Consider the following 20,213-nt stretch of genomic DNA (forward strand, 5'->3'; position numbering starts at 1 on the left):
AAGGCATCCAGGCTAGGGAGAGGGTTAAAGGGTTAGGCCGAGGATAGGTCTTCACTTGTTTACGCGACAATTCATCCACTCATTCTTCACTTACTCCCTCATTCTTTGACTCACTCTCATTCACTCCTTCATTCACAATCAACCAGTTGTTTCTACTTCCAGTTTCTACTCCCAGCAGACTCAGACCTACATTCTCAGAAGCCAGAGAGCCTGGCCAGGACACAGGGTGGCACAGGGCCGGGAGTGGAACCCAAAGGGCTGGCCTTGGCTCCTGAGAGGTGAGAGCCGTTTGCCAGGTGGCCCGGGAAAAGGATGTAGCACCTGAGACTGCAGGATGTGGAAAGGCCCAGAAGCTCAACCAGCTGCTGGAGACCTTAGGCAGACCTTCCAGGAGGAGGGTACCTGCGGAGGATGAGAGGAATGGCAGGGGGTCACGGGGGGGCGGGGGGGGGGGAGAAGGTTAGAGACATGGGCAGGGGGTCAAAGTCAAGGTTAATTTAGTAATTCGGTGTGGAGCAGGGTTAAAGTTTGGATTGGGTTTAGGGTGAAAGATTGGAGCTTGAAATCCAATCATTTCGTTGTCACCTGCCTTTTCCAGAAGGATTTCGAGTGACCTGTCTCAGTGATAAGGACCTGGGGTTAGGGCTGCCAAGAACCTAAGGATCGGGGACTGGCTTTAGGATTGAGACTTGAGGCAGTAAAACTAAAGTCCTGGAGGAAGCAAAACCAGTATTTGCTGCGTGGAGTCTGCCTTTCCCTCCCCTCAGAAGCGTGGGGGTACTCGCTGTGTGATGTTGGACACGCCCACTTAACCCTGATGGGCCTGCAAGCCCACCTGTTAAACTACTGGGCGGAATAGGATGCTGTTCCATATCGTCAGCATCTTCTGTGGGCCAGGCACGGCGGGCGGTCCAGATGTTCTCATCTGCTCGAGACACCACCCTAGTGTTGAGCAGGAATGGAACAGCCTGGCCAACCGCCCGCATACAGCAGGTGCTCCATCAAGGTTAGCTCTCTCCCCTTCCCTCATGTCCCCACAAAGCCGATTCCAGGAGCCCCTTCTCTCGGGCCGTCCAGAGTGCTGACTCGCTCGGCTGGAAAAGTGGGGGGCAGCGGCTGGGGCGCCCTCGGCTCCTCCCCGGCCAGCTCGGGACAGCAGGGGTCCTGAGCTGCCGCGGGCGGGGAGCCGCGCAATTACCATAATTATAGCCCAGCCTTCGCGGCGGTGGCGAGCGCGGCCACGCCGAGCGGAGAACGCCCCCGGCCCAGCCGAGCGTGGGAACCGCCGCGCTCTCCGCCTCGGGAGGCGGTGGCTGCCGCGTGGGGAGCCAGTCCGGGAGCCCGCGATGGCTGATAAGCCAGCCCGCCGGCTAATTATGGGGCGGCGGTCAGCGCGATCGCAGCACCTTTCATCTACCTTCTCCCAGCGCCCCGCGCCCATCAATCCCCAGTCCCACTCTGGGTGGGAGCAGCGGGGTGGGGGGTGGGGGGCGGAAGGGCGAGAAGAGGCGGAGCCGAGTGGCCAAGCTCGGGGAGGGGGAGGTCCCCACGCGCCATTCCCTTGTTCGCCCCCTCACGCAGGGGCAGTGCAGAGGAGACCTGGTGCTGCGGAAGGGCCTGAGAGCATACAACCTGGGATGATACAACAAGGTTCCAGGTCCCATCCCTGCTCAGGGGACACATAAGAATCAACCAATGAATGCATAACTAAGTGGGAACAAGTCAGTTTTCCTCTGTCCCTCCCGCTCTCTCTAAAATCAGTTAAAAAAAATTCAAGCAACCTGAAGGTTTAAACTCTCTGTGCCTCAGTTCATCTATAAAATGGGGACAGCAGTCCCCATCTGACTCCCTCCCGACACTGTTGCTCTTTTATTGCTCTTCATTCACTGACTGTGTTCATTCACTTGAGCGCCAACTGGGAACTTGGTGCCAGAACTAGGGTGACCAATTGTTTGTCCAGGGCTGAGGGGTTCCCAGGATGCAGGATTTGGGATGCTAAGACTGAGATAGCAAACTAGGATGCTGGTCACCCCACCTGAGCTGAGTGCTGGATCGGAGCCACACCAGAGCCTGGCCTGGTCCATCTGAGAACTGGAAAGACTCCTGCCCACAGGGAGGGATGCCCCATGGGAATGTTGGCACTGGAACAGGGCAAGGGTGAGGCGTCCTGGTGATGCGCTATGCTCAGCTTTTCCCCGGTTCCCTGGCTCCAGGCCCAGGCGGCTATGTCAAAGCAAGCCTGCCCATTGCCTGGCTGGGAAAGCCAAGGCTGGAAGGCTGCTGGTGGCTTTCCCACAGTGAGTCAGTGCCCAGGGGCAGGCGTGGCCAATCCCACCCCCTTGCTCTATGGCCTTGAGCAAGCCACCTTACCTCTCAGAACTGCCTCCAATTCTGACCTAGGGAAGCACAGGGGTGGGAGTGTGATGCTGACTGGGTGACCTCCAAATCTGGTGGGGTAGTACCTGCCGTCACAGGGGGCCTTTCCAGGAACCCTCCACTTCACCAGGAACTCCCAACGAAGCAGGTCTCTGCAAAGGCGGGGATGCCTGCCAAGAACTTGGTCACTGCTGGGTTCTTGGCAGTAGCCAGGTGAGAACGTGCCAGAAAGAACCTAGAAAGATCATCCTTTGGAATGAGACAGAATGGACATTCACCCCAGCACGCGACTGGACCTGTCTGAGCCTTGTTTTCCTCACCTGTAGTTTGGGAGCAATTCCGTCTCCCACTGTTGGGGTCATAAATGAGCTATGGGAGACAAGGTGGCAAGCCGGTGCTCAAGACACACCAGTTCCCTTCCTGCCCCTTTATAAGTCCCTGTGTCCTCCTGCCCAGCTGGCCTGCATGCACCCTCTGCTTCCCCCTCTTCCTTCCACTCACTGGGTACCCGCCATGGGCTGGTCTTCTTAGGACCTCAGGTCAGGCAGACATATAAAAAAAAATGGGATTTTTCTTTTTTTGTGGGAAGCCATGGTGACTCAGGAGACCCCAGGATGTGGGGAGGAGACAGAGTAGCAGGAACTGAGGGTCCTGGGAAAATAGAGGCCAGTTCCTTCGCTCGGCCCCACTCTGTCACCCTCTGCCTGGTCACCCTTCCCCTTCATCTTCAGCCCCCCACCGCCACCCCACCAGCTCCACTGCTCCTCTGTCTCTACACAGCAGAGAAGCCTGCCCTGGTTGCCCAGGCATTTAACTGCTTTTTCCCCAAGGAAGTCTGACCTGCCTTTATCTGCACCCAAGCTCATCGTAAGTGGCAATAAATATGGAAAGAAGAGAAGAGAATCAGAAGGCCTGCGTCTGTTCAGGTTTTGAAAGTTATCATAGGGATTCCTGCCCACCCTGTGCCCAGGCTGTGACATTCCCCTCCAGAAAGGGAGAAGGGAAAGATGAGAAGATGTCTACTAGGGTAGGGTACATACTACCTCCTTCCAGTGTCTTCCTCTTGCAGCAAGAGGAAGAGTCTTGCCCCTGTTATACACCTTGACAGCGACCGTCAGCAACCCATCTCCACTGGTAAGGGGCCGCAGGGACATAGTCACCCAGGTGCAGACATCAGCTTTGCTGGGAGCAGTGGATCTCCTTGAGAAAAGTCAGTTCCTTGTGTGTGAGGGGCTTGACCAGATGACCTCAAAGTCCTTCCCAAGTCCTTGCAGAAATTCTGAGACTTTTGGTTCTTTGTATCCAGCATCCATCGTGTAAAGCTCCTCTGTCTAATATGGTAGCCACTAGTCACATGATATGTGGCTACTCCAAATTGAGCCGTAAGTATAAAAAACACCCCAAATTCCAAAGACTTAATACAAAAAATGTGAAATATCTTATTAATTTTTATATTATGTGTTGCAATGATACAATTTTATGTATATTGGGTTAAATAAATTTGTTATTGGAATTAATTTCACTTGTTCCTTTTACTTTAAAAACACAAACATGGTTACTAGACCATCTACAATTCCATGTGACTCACATTCTGTTTCCATTACACAGCAATGGCTAAAGAGCAGGTGGTCACCCAGCTAAGCCAAGCCTTCCTCCCTGGACTCCAGTGAGCTCTGGGGTGCTGGGCCTTACTCTTTTCATTAGAGGGGAGAACCAGGCCCTGATGTTTTAGGAGAAAGTGCTGCCTCCTCCCCCCAATTGAAGGCACCCTGCGGGGTCTCCTCTTTGCCCTTGACTGGCTGGGTTCTGGGGGAGTGAGGAGCAGAGCCCATCCTCCAATGCTATGCGCCTTCCACAAAGAAGACACAGGTAAGACGTGGCTGGGAAATCCCTTTCTAGGCTGGCTTTTAGCCCAGCAAGAGCCAGGCTGGCCCACCCAGAGGAAAACCTTGGCTGCCTCTTCCTGTCTGGCCCAACCCTGCTCCCTAAGTCTCAGCCAGGCTCAGGGGCCATCCCCATCCCTATCCCCTAGCCCCCAGCCAGGACAGCACCAGGCTGGGCATTCAAGGGGGCACATGACTCTCCCCCAGGGAATTTACACACCAAGGAAGCAAGTCACACCCACAGAGTAACTGGAGATGATCACACAGCAGCCTGCATCTGCTGGGAAACAGCAGACCTCTAATGAGATATGAGTAGATATGGGCCTCTCCCCCACCAATATTCCTCTCTACATTTTGAGAAGCAAGCAAAGAATAGGACATAGTGGTTAATAGTGAACGCTTAGCACTCCTTCAGACATAGGTGTAAACCCCAGTTTGACCAGCTACTTGCTGTATGACCTTGAGTGTTAATCTCCCTGGTCCTCATTCTCCTCAACTGTAAAATGGCAACAGAGTACACACTTTGCAGGGCTATTGTAATAATTCAGTGAGCTAATAATGCATGTACACTGCCGGACAGGGCAAGTGCTCACCAAACACCAGTTACTGTTACTATCATTAGTAACAGAATCTGTCCTCATTCACATAAGGTATTTTTCCGTGTATAAGACGCCCCCATGTATAAGACGCCCCCCACTTTTCCAACCCCAAATTGAGAAATCGATATTTTAAACAAGACTCAGTAGGACCTCACCTCGGTGGTGCAGACACTCCTGCAGCAGGTGCAAGACCAACGTCAGGCCATGTCCGACCAGATCGTTGGAAGAACTGAGACATGAGCAGTCACCTTGATGACCTGGAGAAACACATTGCAGACCTCATGACAGGCTGGGGTGGAAGAACTGGAAGGTGAAAACAAGACCCTGGTTACACAAAAGAGTTGGAGGTTGCTAATGTACACTGAAATCTGGAACATTGTGCTTACAAGCCAAGAGAAGACCAAATGGCTTTTTTGCAACTAACTACTATGTGTAGACAGGTGTTATAAGTGTGTATTCTCCTTATCACATACACACTGAGTGGCCAGATTATTATGATCTCTGAACGCATAATAATCTGGCCACTCAGTGTGTGTATATATATATATGTATGTATATATATATATATATATATATATATGACTCTCTCCCAGGGAATTTACACACCAAGGAAGCAAGAGGCCCGGTGCATGAATTCGTTCATGGGTGAGGTCCGGCCAGCCTGGCCAGGGGGAGGGAACACGGGCAGTTGGCCAGCCTGCCTGCTGGTCGAACTCCTGGTCGAGGGCACAATTTGCATATTAGCCTTTTATTATATAGGATATACACCGAGTGGCCAGATTATTATGCGTTCAGATATCATAATAATCTGGCCACTCAGTATATATAATTAGTTTATAGAGTGATTCTCTCTCACCCTGTTTCTTTTTTAAAAAAATATATTTTTATTTATTTCAAAGAGGAAGAGAGAGGGAGAGAGAAATAGAAACATCAATGATGAGAGAGAAACATTGGTCGGCTGCCTCCTGCATGCCCCACACTGGGAACCAAGCCCGAAACCCAGGCATGTGCCCTGACTGGGAATCAAACCATGACCTCCTGGTTCATAGGCCGACGCTCAACCACTGAGCCATGCTGGCCAGCCCACCCCGTTTCTTGAACATGATAACTTCACAGCAGGGTCCTTGGTCGGTTGTGCTATTAAATATTAAACATACACACACACACACACACACACACACACACACACACAGAAACTACTCATATTAGTACATAATCATGTAAGACAAAATGTTATGCCCTAATTTTTATGCCTTCAACTTGGCTTTTAATATAACCTTTTTTGTTATGTTGATGTACCCTTGTCAACTGCTCTTCCTTGACAGAAAACAATAGTTTATTCTGAGCTATTGTCCATTTGGATTTTTTGATGTTAAAAATGGCCTTTCCTGCCCTAGCTGGTTTGGCTCAGTGGATAGAGCGTCAGCCTGCAGACCGAAGGCTTCTGGGTTTGATTCCTGTCAAGGCCATATACTTCCAATGCAGGCTCCTCCCTGGCCAGGGCCCTGGTCAGGGCGAGTGTAGGAGGCAACCAATCAATGTGCTTCTTTCACATTGATGTTTCTTTCTGTCTTTCCCTCTCTCTTTCTTTAAAAAAATAAAATAAAATAATGGAAAAATATTCTCAAGTGAGGATTTTAAAAAAAGGACTTCCCTTCTATGGAGTGGTAAGGTGTCTGGTGGTTGCTTTAGGTTAGTTTGTCTAGCTGTTCAGAAAAGTAAAAACCTGGCCACCTTACATCTGTTCCTAAAATTTGAAAGGGGATGGTTTGCTGATCCAAAGATCTGGGACCACTGCCCCCGTCCAGCCTCCAGCCCGCTGAGCTCCTTCCTTGTCCTGCACTGGCTTTACGTACCCAAGGAGACAGGACTGCAGGAATCCCCACAACCACAACCCCCACCCAGCAAGGGGGCTCCTCCGACTCCTGGCAACAAGGCACTCCCATTTCCAAGGCTCCCATACCATCCTCACACACCTCCGACTCTGAAGAACTTCCCCCCATTGAACTGAAACCCACCACCTGGCGATGTCTACCCACTCCCCTCTGGCCCTGGATTCATTTTCAGAGGTCACCCAGAACCTTGCACTCGCGCTGCCAAGGACAGGCATTGAGAGATCTGAAGGCAGCATGATTTAAGGGCCCCTAGAGGCTTCCCTTCTCTGGGCTAAACAATCCAGTTCCTTCCTTAGAGGGCCTCCACCCTGCCTGCCCCTCCGTCCTCAGATCCTCTCCAGGAGCAGAGTGTGGCTGGTAAGGGTGAGAGCTCTGGAGGCAGACAGTCTTGATGGGATTCCCGGCCACGCTGCTTTCTGGCTGTAACATGTTACTTCAGCTCCGTGTGCCTCAGTGTTCAGTTTCCTCACCTCAAAGTAGAGATAATAACAGCTCCGATAGGATTGCTGTGTTATGAGGATGACATCAGTTAACACACATTAAGCCTTAAAACAGTGCTTGGCAATGCTGTGCTCAGCATGTGTCATCTAGGATTGTTGTGTGATCCTGCCTTCCCCACCCATCACCAGCTGACTGGGGGAGGGCTGGTGGATACCTGACCCAAGCTGGGCCGCTGAGCCTTTTCCCGGGGGTTTTTAGACTTGGGAGGTAGAGAAAGGAGTTCATTTTCCTACATTAGCTAAAGGTGCAAAGTGTAAAACACAGCCATGTTTTCTATACCAGGAAGAAAATGAGTGTGCTGTGATTTAGAAAAAAAGTATTGCTCAGAAAAAAAAGAGAGAGTTCTGGTTTCAGTTTCTCCCAAAGACCAGCTCATCCCAGCCCTTCTTATAACTTCATTGTTTGTCTCAGTAAGCTTTTGCTGTGTAACAACTATCTCAAAACTTAGGACTTAGCCCTGGCCAGTGTGGCTCAGTTGGTTGGGCATCGTCCCATGCACCAAAAGGTTGCCAGTTCAATTCCTGGTCAGGGCCCATGCCCGAGTTTCAGGCTTGATCCCCAATAGGGGACATGCAGGAGGCAGCCAATTGGTGTTTCCCTCTTGCACTGATGTTTCTCTCTCTCCCTCTTCTTTCCTCTTGCTCTAAAAATCAATGAAAAATAAAAACAACTTGGGGCTTAAAGCAGCAATCATTTATTAGCTCCTGATTTGGGAACTATGCTGGTCTGGGCTGGCCCATCCATGCAGTTGCAGTCAGCTGGTTGCTTGACGGGGACTGCTTTTTCCAGAGTAGCCTGAAGGTGACCTAGCACTTACTGAATGTCTGCCGTATACCAGGCCCTGTGGCAAAGACCTGAGTGGAGAAAAGTAATATTTACTGACATCCTACTTTGTGTTAGGCCAGTGACGGAAATTTTAGGTGTATTATCACACTTAACCCTCCTGATGACGTGGCTAGATAGTTGTTATTATGATCACCTCCATTTTACAGATGAGGAAACTGAGGCTGAGAAAAGAGGAATAACTTGTCTAAGGTTTCAAGACCCAAAGCGACAGAGTTGGAATTCAAGCCAAGGACCCCTGAGTGCCTGCAGAACCCACTCTTGCACTGCCTCATCCTGCCCCTTCCCACATCACAGAGTAAAGGTTGGCCCTACCCTCACTCTGCTTTAAGAGCTGGCAATGGGACTGAGTGGACACAACATCCAACCATGTAAGATTCAGTGCCACTCGCAAATTGCCCAATGCCTATTTTGTGCTAGGCACCGTGTTAGGTAGTAGGTTTGTGGAAATGACTCAGACACAGGATGCAGCAGCAGCAGCGTGGAGGAGGAAATGATTAATCATGCCTGGTTTGGGCTCAGCATTGACTCGTTTATCAGCTTGAATCTTAAGGGATGGGTGATGCTGGTGAGGAAATGCAGTTCGAGCTAAACTCCCCTTCCCTCAGATGTGCAGAGTCTCAGAGTCCCAGTTACACAGCAATCAAAGGTCAAGGCCATCCTCAGGGGGAGGGTCAAGGGCTCTCAGGCCATCCTTTGAGCCTGGCTACAAAGCTGGGTACAAGTTACTTGTTTGCAGGATATCTGTGGATGTCAGGTCAGAAGTAGCAGCCTCCAGGGTGAGGTGACACCTTTGCCATCTTCAGAGGCAGCTCTGGAATTCCTGAGTCCAAGGAAGGAATTTCTGCCAGCCCAGAGCTGGGATGCTCCAAAATGCAGCACCCACATGGCCAGAGCCCTGGCCCCAAAGGGCAGGCATGAGCACTGGAAAGGCAGGGTGAGCTGGGAGCTCAACTGCATCCGTTTCTGGCTGTGTTCCCATGAGCTGGTGGGTTACCCTTCCTGGGCATCCTTCTCATCATCTGTAAAATGGGAACAAAACTCCCCTTCATAGCCAACACTTTCTGTGTCTCAGGCCAGCTTAAGCAAAATCAGTCTCAGGAGGAGACCTGAAACTCCAGGGCAGAGGGCCCGTGAGCCTGGCACTGCACTTTGAAAAGCCTCCAGAAATTCAGTCAGGACTCCTCTCTATGTCCCCACTCATTTCTTTGCCTGTCATGCTTGCCTTATCTTTTCCCCTCTGCAGACAGGCTTCTTCCATTTATCTGGAGCCTATGGCAAAAGCTGGCTGCCCCATGGCTCACACATAGGTTTATGTGCGACAGTCCCAGCCACATTCAGTCTGGCTGCTGTCTTTCTGTCTCAATTTCAAACCCTCAGGAGAACAAACATCTGGCCCAGCGTGGTCCATGGCACAGGGGACCATGTATAGCAAAGGTGGTCACAGAGCACACCTGGGGACCCCCAGCAGTAAAGTGAGGAAGGGGGCACTTCTCAAAGAAGGAATGTTGCCATGAGCCAGACAGATCCCCCAGGAGTTACTGTAGGATTAAATAAGTCAACAAACACCAACAGCCTGGCACCTGACAGGCATGCCTTCCAAGGGAGGGCCTCCGGTCAGATTCCCTAGCAGCAGAGCTCTCAGAAGAGAAGTGAGGAAAAGAAGGGGGGTTGTTAAGAGGATGCAGTCCCAGCCTGGCCCACGCGGAGCTCTGGAGCACCACTTGCCCTGCAAAAATCAGTCTCACATTGAGGCCAGGGGACTAGTCTATTGTGCCCTCACCAATCTGACCCCAGGACTGACAGCAGCTGCAGAGGGGAGAGGGGAGGCTTCCCTCTGGCTGAGGGCGAGTCTCAAGAGAAGGGGGCATGCCCTAGCCAGTTTGGCTCAGTGGATAGAGCATCGGCCTGTGGACTGAAGCGTCCCGGGTTCGATTCTGGTCAAGGTCACATGCCCGGGTTGCTGGCTCGATCCCCAGTGGGGGGCATGCAGCTGATTGATGATTCTCTCTCATCATTGATGTTTCTCTCTCCCTCTCCCTTCCTCTCTGGAATCAATAAAAATATTTTTAAAAAAGAGAGAGAAGGGGGCAGCTATGAATGTTAGCAGCCATTATCTCAGTAGCGGGGAGGCAGAAGTGCCAGCCAGGAAAGGGGGTTCAGGGGAAACACCAACATCATCCACTATAGGAAGCCTCACACAAACACATATGGACACTAGTTGACTCTTGCCCTTACCTCTCCCTTTTACATGTTTAAGAGTAATACTAAATTATATATTAGATATGTGCTTTTTATATAATAATGTCTCCTTTTTCATATACTGCATATCACCATATAGAGTACATACAAATACCTATTACTATAAAGATGTAAATGTAATAAGTCCCATAAGGGATTCTTAAGGACTATGTGTGCTTTTTGCCTTACATGCTGATTTTAGAACATGAAGCCCTCATCCTTATTAAATATGACTCCACTGTAAGTGGTTGAGCTTCTCCATCCCTCCTAACCTCCCTCTTCCACAGGGTTTCAGGGTTCCCATCCTGACCAGGGCACCAAGGGGAACGAACCTCCTGCTCCCGGGGTTTCCCATCCCACTTGAAACACATCCAACCCCTTGACTCAGCCCCTCAATGCCCACATGACCTGACCCATGCCTACCTGTCTGACTGTTGACCCGAAGCTCACCAACCTCCAGCCTCGGGGCCTTTAGTTAGTTCCTCAAACCCACCAGCTCTTTCCCACCTGAGTCTTTGTACATGCTGCCTCTTGCCCAGAGCATCTTCCCCTGTTCTTTACAGAATTGGCTCCTCGTCTCCATCAGGTTCCACCTAACGCCACCTGTCTGGGATGCCAGCCCTGACCCCTCTTGCTAAAGTGAGTTCCAATCACCTTGCTTGTTTCCTTCCTAGCCTTGATGGTTTGTAATTGTTTTTCACTTGCTTCTTGTCTCTGTTGTCACTAAATTATAAATTGTAATGATGTCAGGAAGTGCCTGGCACACAGTAGGAGCTCAGTAATTATTTGTTGAGTGAATGAATGAATGAATGAATGAGTGGGTCTGTTGCTATTCCGCAGCAGTTGACCTCTCAAATCCATCCTGTCCTTTCCACTGGCAAGAGAGAAAGTTCCAAAAAGAGAACCATCACTCTCCCTCCCATGGCCTTCCCCTGCCCACAGTCACTAGCAATCCCTTGCTTGAGCAGGCAAGTGTAGGACATGAAGTTAAAAGACCCAGGTTCAAGTCCACCCTTGCCACTTACTAGCTATGCAACATTAGCCAAATGATCCACCTCCCTCTATCTCAATTGCTTTCTGTAAAATGGGTGAAACGCTTCCTGGCTTCTCTTTTTCTTGGGTTGATAGGAGAAGATGTAGAAACTCTACACGGATGCTTTGCAGTGTTTCTGAGGACTAACAGTCAAGAGCCTTTCATAGCCCAGGCCTGATCTCTCCCTCTCCAGACACAAATGGTCATTATTCTGCCCCACCCAGCTACCTGGTAATTCCTGAACTTCACCCTGTACATTCACTCCTTGGTGCTTTCATTTCAAAGCTGTGTTCTTTGTCGAGAAAGCCCATTTCCCTGACTTCATCTGTCCAGATCCTGCCCATTTGAGAAGGCTCACTCCTCCGTGACCTCTTCCTCCACCTCCGGGCTCAGGCTCACTGCGTCTTTGATGTCTGTGTTACTCCTGGGCATGTAGGTATCTCTCTTGCATGCAAGCTCCTTTCCCTGATTCCAACTGCTAATCCCGACATCACACAGCACTGTTTAGTACAGACCAGACCCCATGTGAGTCACAGGGCTTCAGTGTGGAAGGAGACCCCATCTCTACCCTCCAGATGATCACTATCTAGCTGGATCAGAGGGACCGAAGACCACTTGGTAACTGATTGGCAGGCGAGGAGAGCACAATGGGTAAGTGCGCTTGCACTAAAGTTACACACACCTGGCTTTGAATCTCAAGATTCATGGAATAGAAACCTAACTACTTAACTAAATAGGGCAAGTGTGTGTGTGTGTGTGTGTGTGTGTGTGTGTGTGTGTTTTCAAGTAGTAAGAAGACCAAAGTAGGCCTTCTAGGACTGCCATGATGCATGGAGGGCCAAGGCTCCTCCCAGATTCCACTCGGCCATCCTTAGCATGCACCATTATTTTTTGTTCTCTGTACCAGTTTTCTCGTCTAGAAATTGGGAATAACTACCTCCCTTATAAGGAAGATACAATAAATAAAGGTTAAAGGTTAAGTGAGTTGATATATATAAAGCGCTTAAAATAGTATCGGCACATGTTGTTCTCTATAACTGTTAGTTATTGTTTTCTTATGGTGAAAAAAATAGCTGCCGTCCCTCTAGGCATCACATTCTCATCCTTGGCAGGAAAGGAAAAAAGGCAAAGCACTAAAAGTGACTGCTGGTCAAATCCATCTGTTGTTTTTGTTTTTAATAGAGGTGAAATTCATATAACATAAAATTAGCCATTTAAAAATTAACAATTCAGTGGCATTTAATACATTCAATATTGTGCAACCGCCAACTGTCTAGTTCCAAACCATATTTATTACCCAAAAGGAACCCCTAACCATTAAGCAGTTGCTCCCATTCTCCCCTCCCCCCAGCGCTTGGAAACCACCAACCTTTGTGTTGTCTCTGTGGATTTACCTACTCTGCATAATTCCATCTATTTTTAAAGAGCTTTCCAGGAAGCTCCTCCCAACTCTTCGGCTCACGTCTCATTGGCCAGGAATGTGTCTGATTTTTGTCTGGGCACATTGCCGTCCTCAACACAATCAGCATTCTGTCATTCTATATTCTAATTCTTACTGAGCTCCTGCAACCAGTACGGAGCTCATACTGATTCTCAGACCCATGAATTCTTTTTTACATTTTAACTTTTTCAAATGGAATAGAAATCATCTTATATTGATGCTACCTCATTTTTAATGAAATATGGTATGTGTCAGCCACTGTTCTAGATGCCGGGGATAAATTAATAAATGAAACAGACACAGGCCCCTGCCCTCATGGAGCTGACATTCTGTTGGAGGGGAGATAAATACACATAGTGAATTGCTTAATGTCTCAGAAAACGATAAATGTTTAGAAGAAACAAAAGTAGAGCAAAGTAAGGCCCATAGGGGGGATGAAACAGAGACCCGTTGCTGTATTAATGTATTAGTTATCTATTGCTGTGTAACAAATCACTCCAAAACTTAGCAGCTTAAAACAACAAATACTTATATCTCAGTTTCTGTGGGTCAGGAATCTAATGCCTTAGTTAGGTCATTCTGGCTCAAGGTCACTCACAAAGTTGCAAAGTAGATGTCAGCTGGTGCATGGTAATCTGAAAGCTTGACTGGGGCTGGACAGTCTGCTTCTGAGATGGCTCACACATATGGCTATTGGCAAAAGGCCTTAGTTTCTCACTGGCTGTTGGCAAGAGGCTTGGTTTCTTGCCATGTGGGTACCTCCATAGGGATCCTTGAGTGTCTTCGCTTCACCAGAGCAAATGATTCAAGAGAGAGAGCAAGGAGAAACTCACACTACCTTTTATGACCTAGTCTTGGAAATGACACTATCACTTCTGCTATATTCCATTTGTTCAGAGTGAGTCACTATGTCCAGCCCACATTTAAGGAGAGGAGAGTTTAAGAATGAATATTAAAGAATTTGGGGATATTTTTGGAAACCACTACAATGAAATAGGAGAGTCGGGATAAAAGAAAAGTCCTACTGAAGCAAAGACTTGAAGGAGGTGAGGGAATCAGCCAAGCAGATGTACCGTGTTTCCCTGAAAATAAGACAGTCTCTTATATTAATTTTTGCCCCCAAAGACATGCTAGGTCTTACTTTCAGGGGATGTCTTATTTTTCCATGAAGAAGAATACGGTATACATTTATTGTTAAATGAAAATAAAGGAAATTTATTACCTGTATACGGTACGGTAGTATGGTAGTTGTCAACACAAACCAGACAAACTGTGAATCCTACAATATCAAGAATTTACTCATTTATTCAATGACAATCATGTCATCATCTTCTGGAACATCATCATAACAATCCAATTCCTGAATTTTCTGGTGAATTTCTTGTGACTCCATTTCTTTCAGAATCAGTGGACCAAATCTCTCATGTTTAGCAATAGCACTGTCTTTAAATGAGTACTTCTTGTCAAGGTAGCCTGCTCGCAGTGCATTTGCAATGCAACTGTCAGTGATTTTCTCCCATGAATTCTTCACCCAAGTCACAACTTCTTGCAGTTTAGGTTTCACAAAGTTTCCACGCTGATTTCTCTCCATTCTATTTTCAATGTAGTCATTAATTTCCATGCGCAAATTGTCTTTGAATGGCTTGTTTATTGCAATATCAAGAGTCTGGAGATAGGCCGTCATTCCTGCGGGAATCATTATCTCATCTATTTTTCTTTCGTGAAGAAATGTCTTCATGTCTTTAGCGCGGTGAGTGCTGGCTGCATCCCAGACTAGCAGACCTCTTTGGCTCCCTCGCATAACAAGCGGCAGCATTAAATCGACCCACTTCCTTATAACTGCTTGTGTGGCCCAGGCTTTTTCAGTTTCAGGAATAAAAACGCCCAAAACACGTTCAATCTTTTCCTTCTTCCCCTTAGAAATGATTAAAGGTGGGATTTTAGTGCTATCCAGACGAATTGCCAAAATACAGGAAACACGTGCACTTTCGTAAGCAGTGGAGGGAATGTACGCTAAGGAGGCACCCCGCTGTTCAATTGTTGTTTGAGATGATTGGCCCATAAACACTGCAGCTTCATCCATAGCAATCATGTTGGAAAGATTGTATTTAGAGAAGTCAGCATCATCAATAAAGGACTTGAATGCAAGTGCTCACTTAATAACTTGAGTATCTTCCAACCTAAACAATGTTGTAGATCTTCTTAAAGACAGTTCACTTCGCTGAAGGAAATTATCCAGCCATTGTTGTGATGCTTTGAAGTCTTCGGGGGCTATGTCAAACTGTGGTGCCATTGCAAGGGCAAATTCTTGAATCTGAGCCCTATTCACAAACCAAAGCCTTTGCTCTCCTGTCAACAACCCATTCACAGATCAGGTCTTCCAGCTCGGAAAATAATGGTTGCCGACCTGATCCATACTTGCGCTTTTTAGCATTTCCCTTGTCCACTTGTTCAATGAGGTTACCATACTCTGCTCGCCATTTTTGGACCAATTGGATACTCAACATCTTCTCTTTGCAGAAAGCAGTAAGATTTTGGCCCCAAGAGTCTTCCACGATTCCTTTCTTGTACTCCACGGAGTAGCTTTTTCTTTTTGCACTCATTTCTAGGGGTAAAAAAAAGGAATTGGGGTATCAAGGTGGGGGGAGGGGGATCACTCAAAATGACACAGGGGGATCAGAGGGGGGAATCAAAATGGCACAGGAGAATCAGAGGGGGGATTACCATTTTAGTAACCTTTTTTGATCCTCCTGTGTCGTTTTGATTGTCCCCTCTGATCCTCCTGTGTCATTTTAGTGATCCCCCTCCCCCCACCCCTGTGCCACTGAACACCTTCACCAGACATCCCCCCTACCCCTTTATCAGACATTTGCCCCCTGGGACCTGCCTGGGGACTGTCACTGGGCTTGCTGGGGCCTGGATCTGGGCTAGAGCAGGGTCTGCCACTGACTGAGAACCTTCAGTCATCATGAAGGCAGCCGCGAGCATCATGTAGTGTCACCAGAGACAGACCAGCACTCACCACCTTCACCGCGTCCCGTCCACTCTAATCCTCCTGTTCTTTTACACGCATCTGCGAAAGTCTCCTCCTCTCTCCCGCCCCACGCTCACCGCTCACTCCGACCTCCGCTCCGCCTCCACTCAGCAGTGACGTCAGGACTCCGCGTAACGTCACTGGTTACTAGACGCCAGTCGGGGCGGCCCTAGCGACCAGTTTACGGTAAATTAATTTTCATTCCGAGACAGAGCCTGGGGGGCTTATTTTCGGGGGATGCCTTATATTTCACTCAGAAGGAAACCTGTAAGTGGGTCTTATTTTCGGAGGATGTCTTACTTTCGGGAAAACACGGTAGTAGTGGGGAGGAGAGTGTTCTGGGCAAGGGAAACAGCTAGAGCCTTTGGAGGAAAGCTTACCTGGCACACTGGTAAAGGAGAAAGAGAGAGGGAACACTGGGAACAACTAGTGGGGCTACTACACCCTTTCCTCCATTACCAGCTGCATGACCTTAGGCAAGTCACTTCCCGCTCAGAGTTCTCTGTGAAACAGGAATGATGGAAGTAAAGAAGTAACTACTCACAGGTTTCTTATGAGGATCAAATAAGATAATACATGTCAATCACCCAGCCCATGGCTGGTACATAGTAAATATTCAATAAAACATTAGTTAGTATTATTCTTGTTACAATCCGGAGAGTCGCCTCATGTTTGCCATCTGGGCATCAGGTACACTGGTGCGAATCACCAGCTGCGGGCTCTTGGAGGAATGCCCCTCCAGGGATCTAGCAGAAACTTCTTGACTCCTCTGTAATCTAAAGAAAAAGCTGCAAAGAGACAAACTTTGCCTGCCGGTCAGAGCATGGACCTCAGGTTCAAGTATCCAGGTTTAAGTGCCAAGTCTGCCAAGCTGCTAGGGTAGGAGAGGCTCAACCAGGGACTGGGGAGCCAGCTCAGAGTTTCTAGACCAGGGGTGGGCAAACTTTTTGACTCGAGGGCCACAATGGGTTCTTAAACTGGACCGGAGGGCCGGAACAAAAGCATGCATGGAGTGTTTGTGTGAACTAATATAAATTCAAAGTAAAGGAGTGGAGGGGAGAGCAAGAGAACCGGATAGAACAGCCGGATCCGGCCCGCGGGCCGTAGTTTGCCCACGGCTGTAGACCAAGGTCTTCCAAGGTACCTCTCCTGACTGCTCAGTCTCAGTCAATCCATGGATGAGTATTTGCTGAGCCCTGTGTGAGCCTTGTTTTGTGTTGGTTACTGGAAATGGGCCTGTCAGCAAGAGTGAAACTCAAGAGATCCTGCCAACCAGGACCTGTGGGAGAGGCAGAAGCCACTTGGGGTGGATCCTTCTGTTTGTCCTCAAGAAAGGGGACTGGACATAAGAAAGGGGCAGGGAGAACTGCATCCTCAGGTGGTGGCACAAAACTGTCCCTAGGCCCTATCAGTGTCCACCTGGTCCAAGCACCAGTGTGGCGCTGTCAAGTCATGCCAGGTGGACTCAAGGGCTCCTCAAGCCCCCTCCCAACCCAATGGGCTCATAAAGACTTGAGTCCAGGCGAAAGCAGCTTGCACCAGTGGGGAGCACTGTGCTCCTAGAACTATAAATGTTGCTTTTGACCCTGGCTCCACCACACACCTTGTGACCTCAGCCAAGTTCCTGAATTGTTTTCATATCCTTGGTTTGCTTCTTTGTCAAAAAGGATAATAACTTCTACTCTGCCTAATTTATTCATCAACAGATGCGTAAAGTCCCTGCTATGTGCCCAGCACTGTTCTGATGCCTTAGAAATACTGTGCAAAACACTTGTACAAGGCAGTCAAGGCCTCCGCTCTCAGGGAGCTGAGCTGCTCGTGAGGAGACATTCTTTGAAATAACAGTGGTGGAGGAAAAGCAGAGCAGGGTGAGGGGACAGAGAGGGCTGGTCAGGAGAGGTCGCTTGAGGGTGTGACTTTTAGATGGAGTTCTGAACAAAGAAAGGGGTGAATCATGTGGATGTTTGGGAAAGAGCATTCCAAGAAAGGGAATAGCAAGAGCCCTGAGAAATGAATGTGCCTGGGCAGCTCAAGGCTGAGCAAGGAAACAGTTCAGGAAATGCTAGGAACAGGTAGGATCCAGCCTGAGCAATGCTGTCACAGCATAACTTAGACCATGTCATTCCTCTCCCAAAGTCCTTACAGGGCCCTATAAGGCCCCTCGTGATACTCCTCATTACACACACACACACACACACACACACACACACACACACCCCTCCACCACTTCCAAGCTCCCCCTTCTCCAGCCACACTCCCCCATTGCTGTTACACCTGCCTTGAGATGTTACTCTAACTCAGGGGCTCAGAATCACCTGCAGGGCTTATTAAAGTGCAGATAGCTGAGCCTCAGCCCAGCTACTGATTCAGAAGCTGAGTCAGTCTGGGGTGGGGTCCCAGAATGTCCATTTCTAACAAGGTCCTTGGTACTACAATTTGACAAGCACAGTCCAGTGTTCCCTCTGTTAGGACCACTCTGGCCCAAACACCATGTGACTAATATCTCCTCCTCCTCCTTCAAGTCTTTGCTCAAACCAAACGGTCTCAGTGAGGCCTACTCTGACCATCCTGTGCAATACTGCAACCCACCCCCTGTTCCCCCAGTCTCTTCCCTACTCTACTTCTCCTTTTTTCCATAGTACCTGCCACTTTTGAACATGTGGATAATTATTTTACTTAGATCCCTGCTAACTATAAGTCCCCACGTACCTAAGAAGGGTTCTTAACCCAGACTCCATGAATCCCTGGCTGTCTCATGGATCCCACAGAGCGCTGCTAACCAGTCAAATTTCTATGTAATAGTTTGTGACCATGATGTCTGTAGCTTTCATTGGATTCTCAAAGAATTACTTGATCCTGAAACCTTAAAAACCACTAACAGATCAATGCTTGTCATAGAGCAGTTGTTCAAAAAAATATTTGTTGACTAAATTAAAGAGCCTTTTTAACATTATTCACACACACTGTTTTTTTTAAAACAGGGAAAACTGTATAGTGGTATAATGGCTCCCAAATGGTGGTGTCCTTGGACCAACTATGTCAGAATAACAAGGTTATTTTTGAAAAGTATAAATTCTTATTATTCAAAATACCCTCAGAAAGTCTGAGTCAGGAGGGTGGGGTGGGGCCAGAGATTCGGTACGTTTCTTTCCTTTTTCTTAAAAATGTATTTTATTGATTTTTTACGGAGAGGGATAAAGAGTTAGAAACATCGGATGAGAGAGAAACATCGATCAGCTGCCTCCTACACACCCCCTACTGGGGATGTGCCCGCAACCACATGCCCTTAACCGGAATCGAACCTGGGACCCTTCAGTCTGCAGGTCGATGCTCTATCCACTGAGCCAAACCGGTTAGGGCGATTTGGTACTTTTCAGAGCTCCCTCCTCTCCACCCTCATACATCCCAGGTGAGTCTGATGTGTGGCCAGGTTTAGGAATTTCTGTGAGAGGCCTTAACTGGAGAGAGACTCAGGACAATCAATTCTGGTGTGCCGCTTTTACACTTTGCAAAAAATGTGAACACACCTATGGTTACTTGTGACCTTCTCATAAACTCTCAGAGTGACAAGGCAGAAACTACAATCTCCCTTTCCCTGAACAGAAAGCTGAGGCCCTGGGAACCGCATGACACCCTCCTCCCAACACACAAAGGTCATACTGTCTGCAGGTGGTGGAGATATGATTATAACTAGGGCCTCTGGACTCTCACTTTAGGGCTCTCCCCTCTGCACCAACTGGATAAACCAAAGTTCCAGGAAGTCCAAGGCCACTACCAGGGCAGGGGAGCAACTTAGGGAGGGGTAGGGTGGCAAACTGGAGAGCAAGGTTCAGGGAGGCTGTCTCCTGGCCTCTGGGAGAGACTCCAGCTGCTCTAAGAACACAGGCATCCACGTGCTAACTCTGTCTTCTTATCTGCAAAATGGGGTTGGTAATCCATGCCCTGCCCCCAACAAGAAGCTTGTAGAATGTAAAGCACTCTAAACATTTCAGTTATTATTATATTATGTAGGAAGGTGCAACATCCCCCACTCAGATCTCCAGGGACAGAACTACATCCGGCCTTTCATTCATTTGAGATACTATGTATTAGGCACTGTGCTGGGCACTGTACATACAGGGCCTCATTTAACCCTCCAACAACCCAGTGGGGTTGGAGCCGGCGTCCTCCCCATTTTACAGATGAAGAAACTGAAGTTCGGGAGAATGAGTTGCAATTCATTCCATCGTTTTGTTTATTCACGTAACTTTTACAAAAGCCTGCTCTGGGCCAGGCTCTGGGCCAAGTGCTGAGGTCACGAAGATGAACTAGTCCTTCAAGGAGACATGCCCATAAATTACTTTAATAACAACTCAGTACATGCTTCC

Source organism: Plecotus auritus (genome assembly GCF_963455305.1).
Source record: "Plecotus auritus genome assembly, chromosome: 2".
NCBI classification, from domain to species: Eukaryota; Metazoa; Chordata; class Mammalia; order Chiroptera; family Vespertilionidae; genus Plecotus; species Plecotus auritus.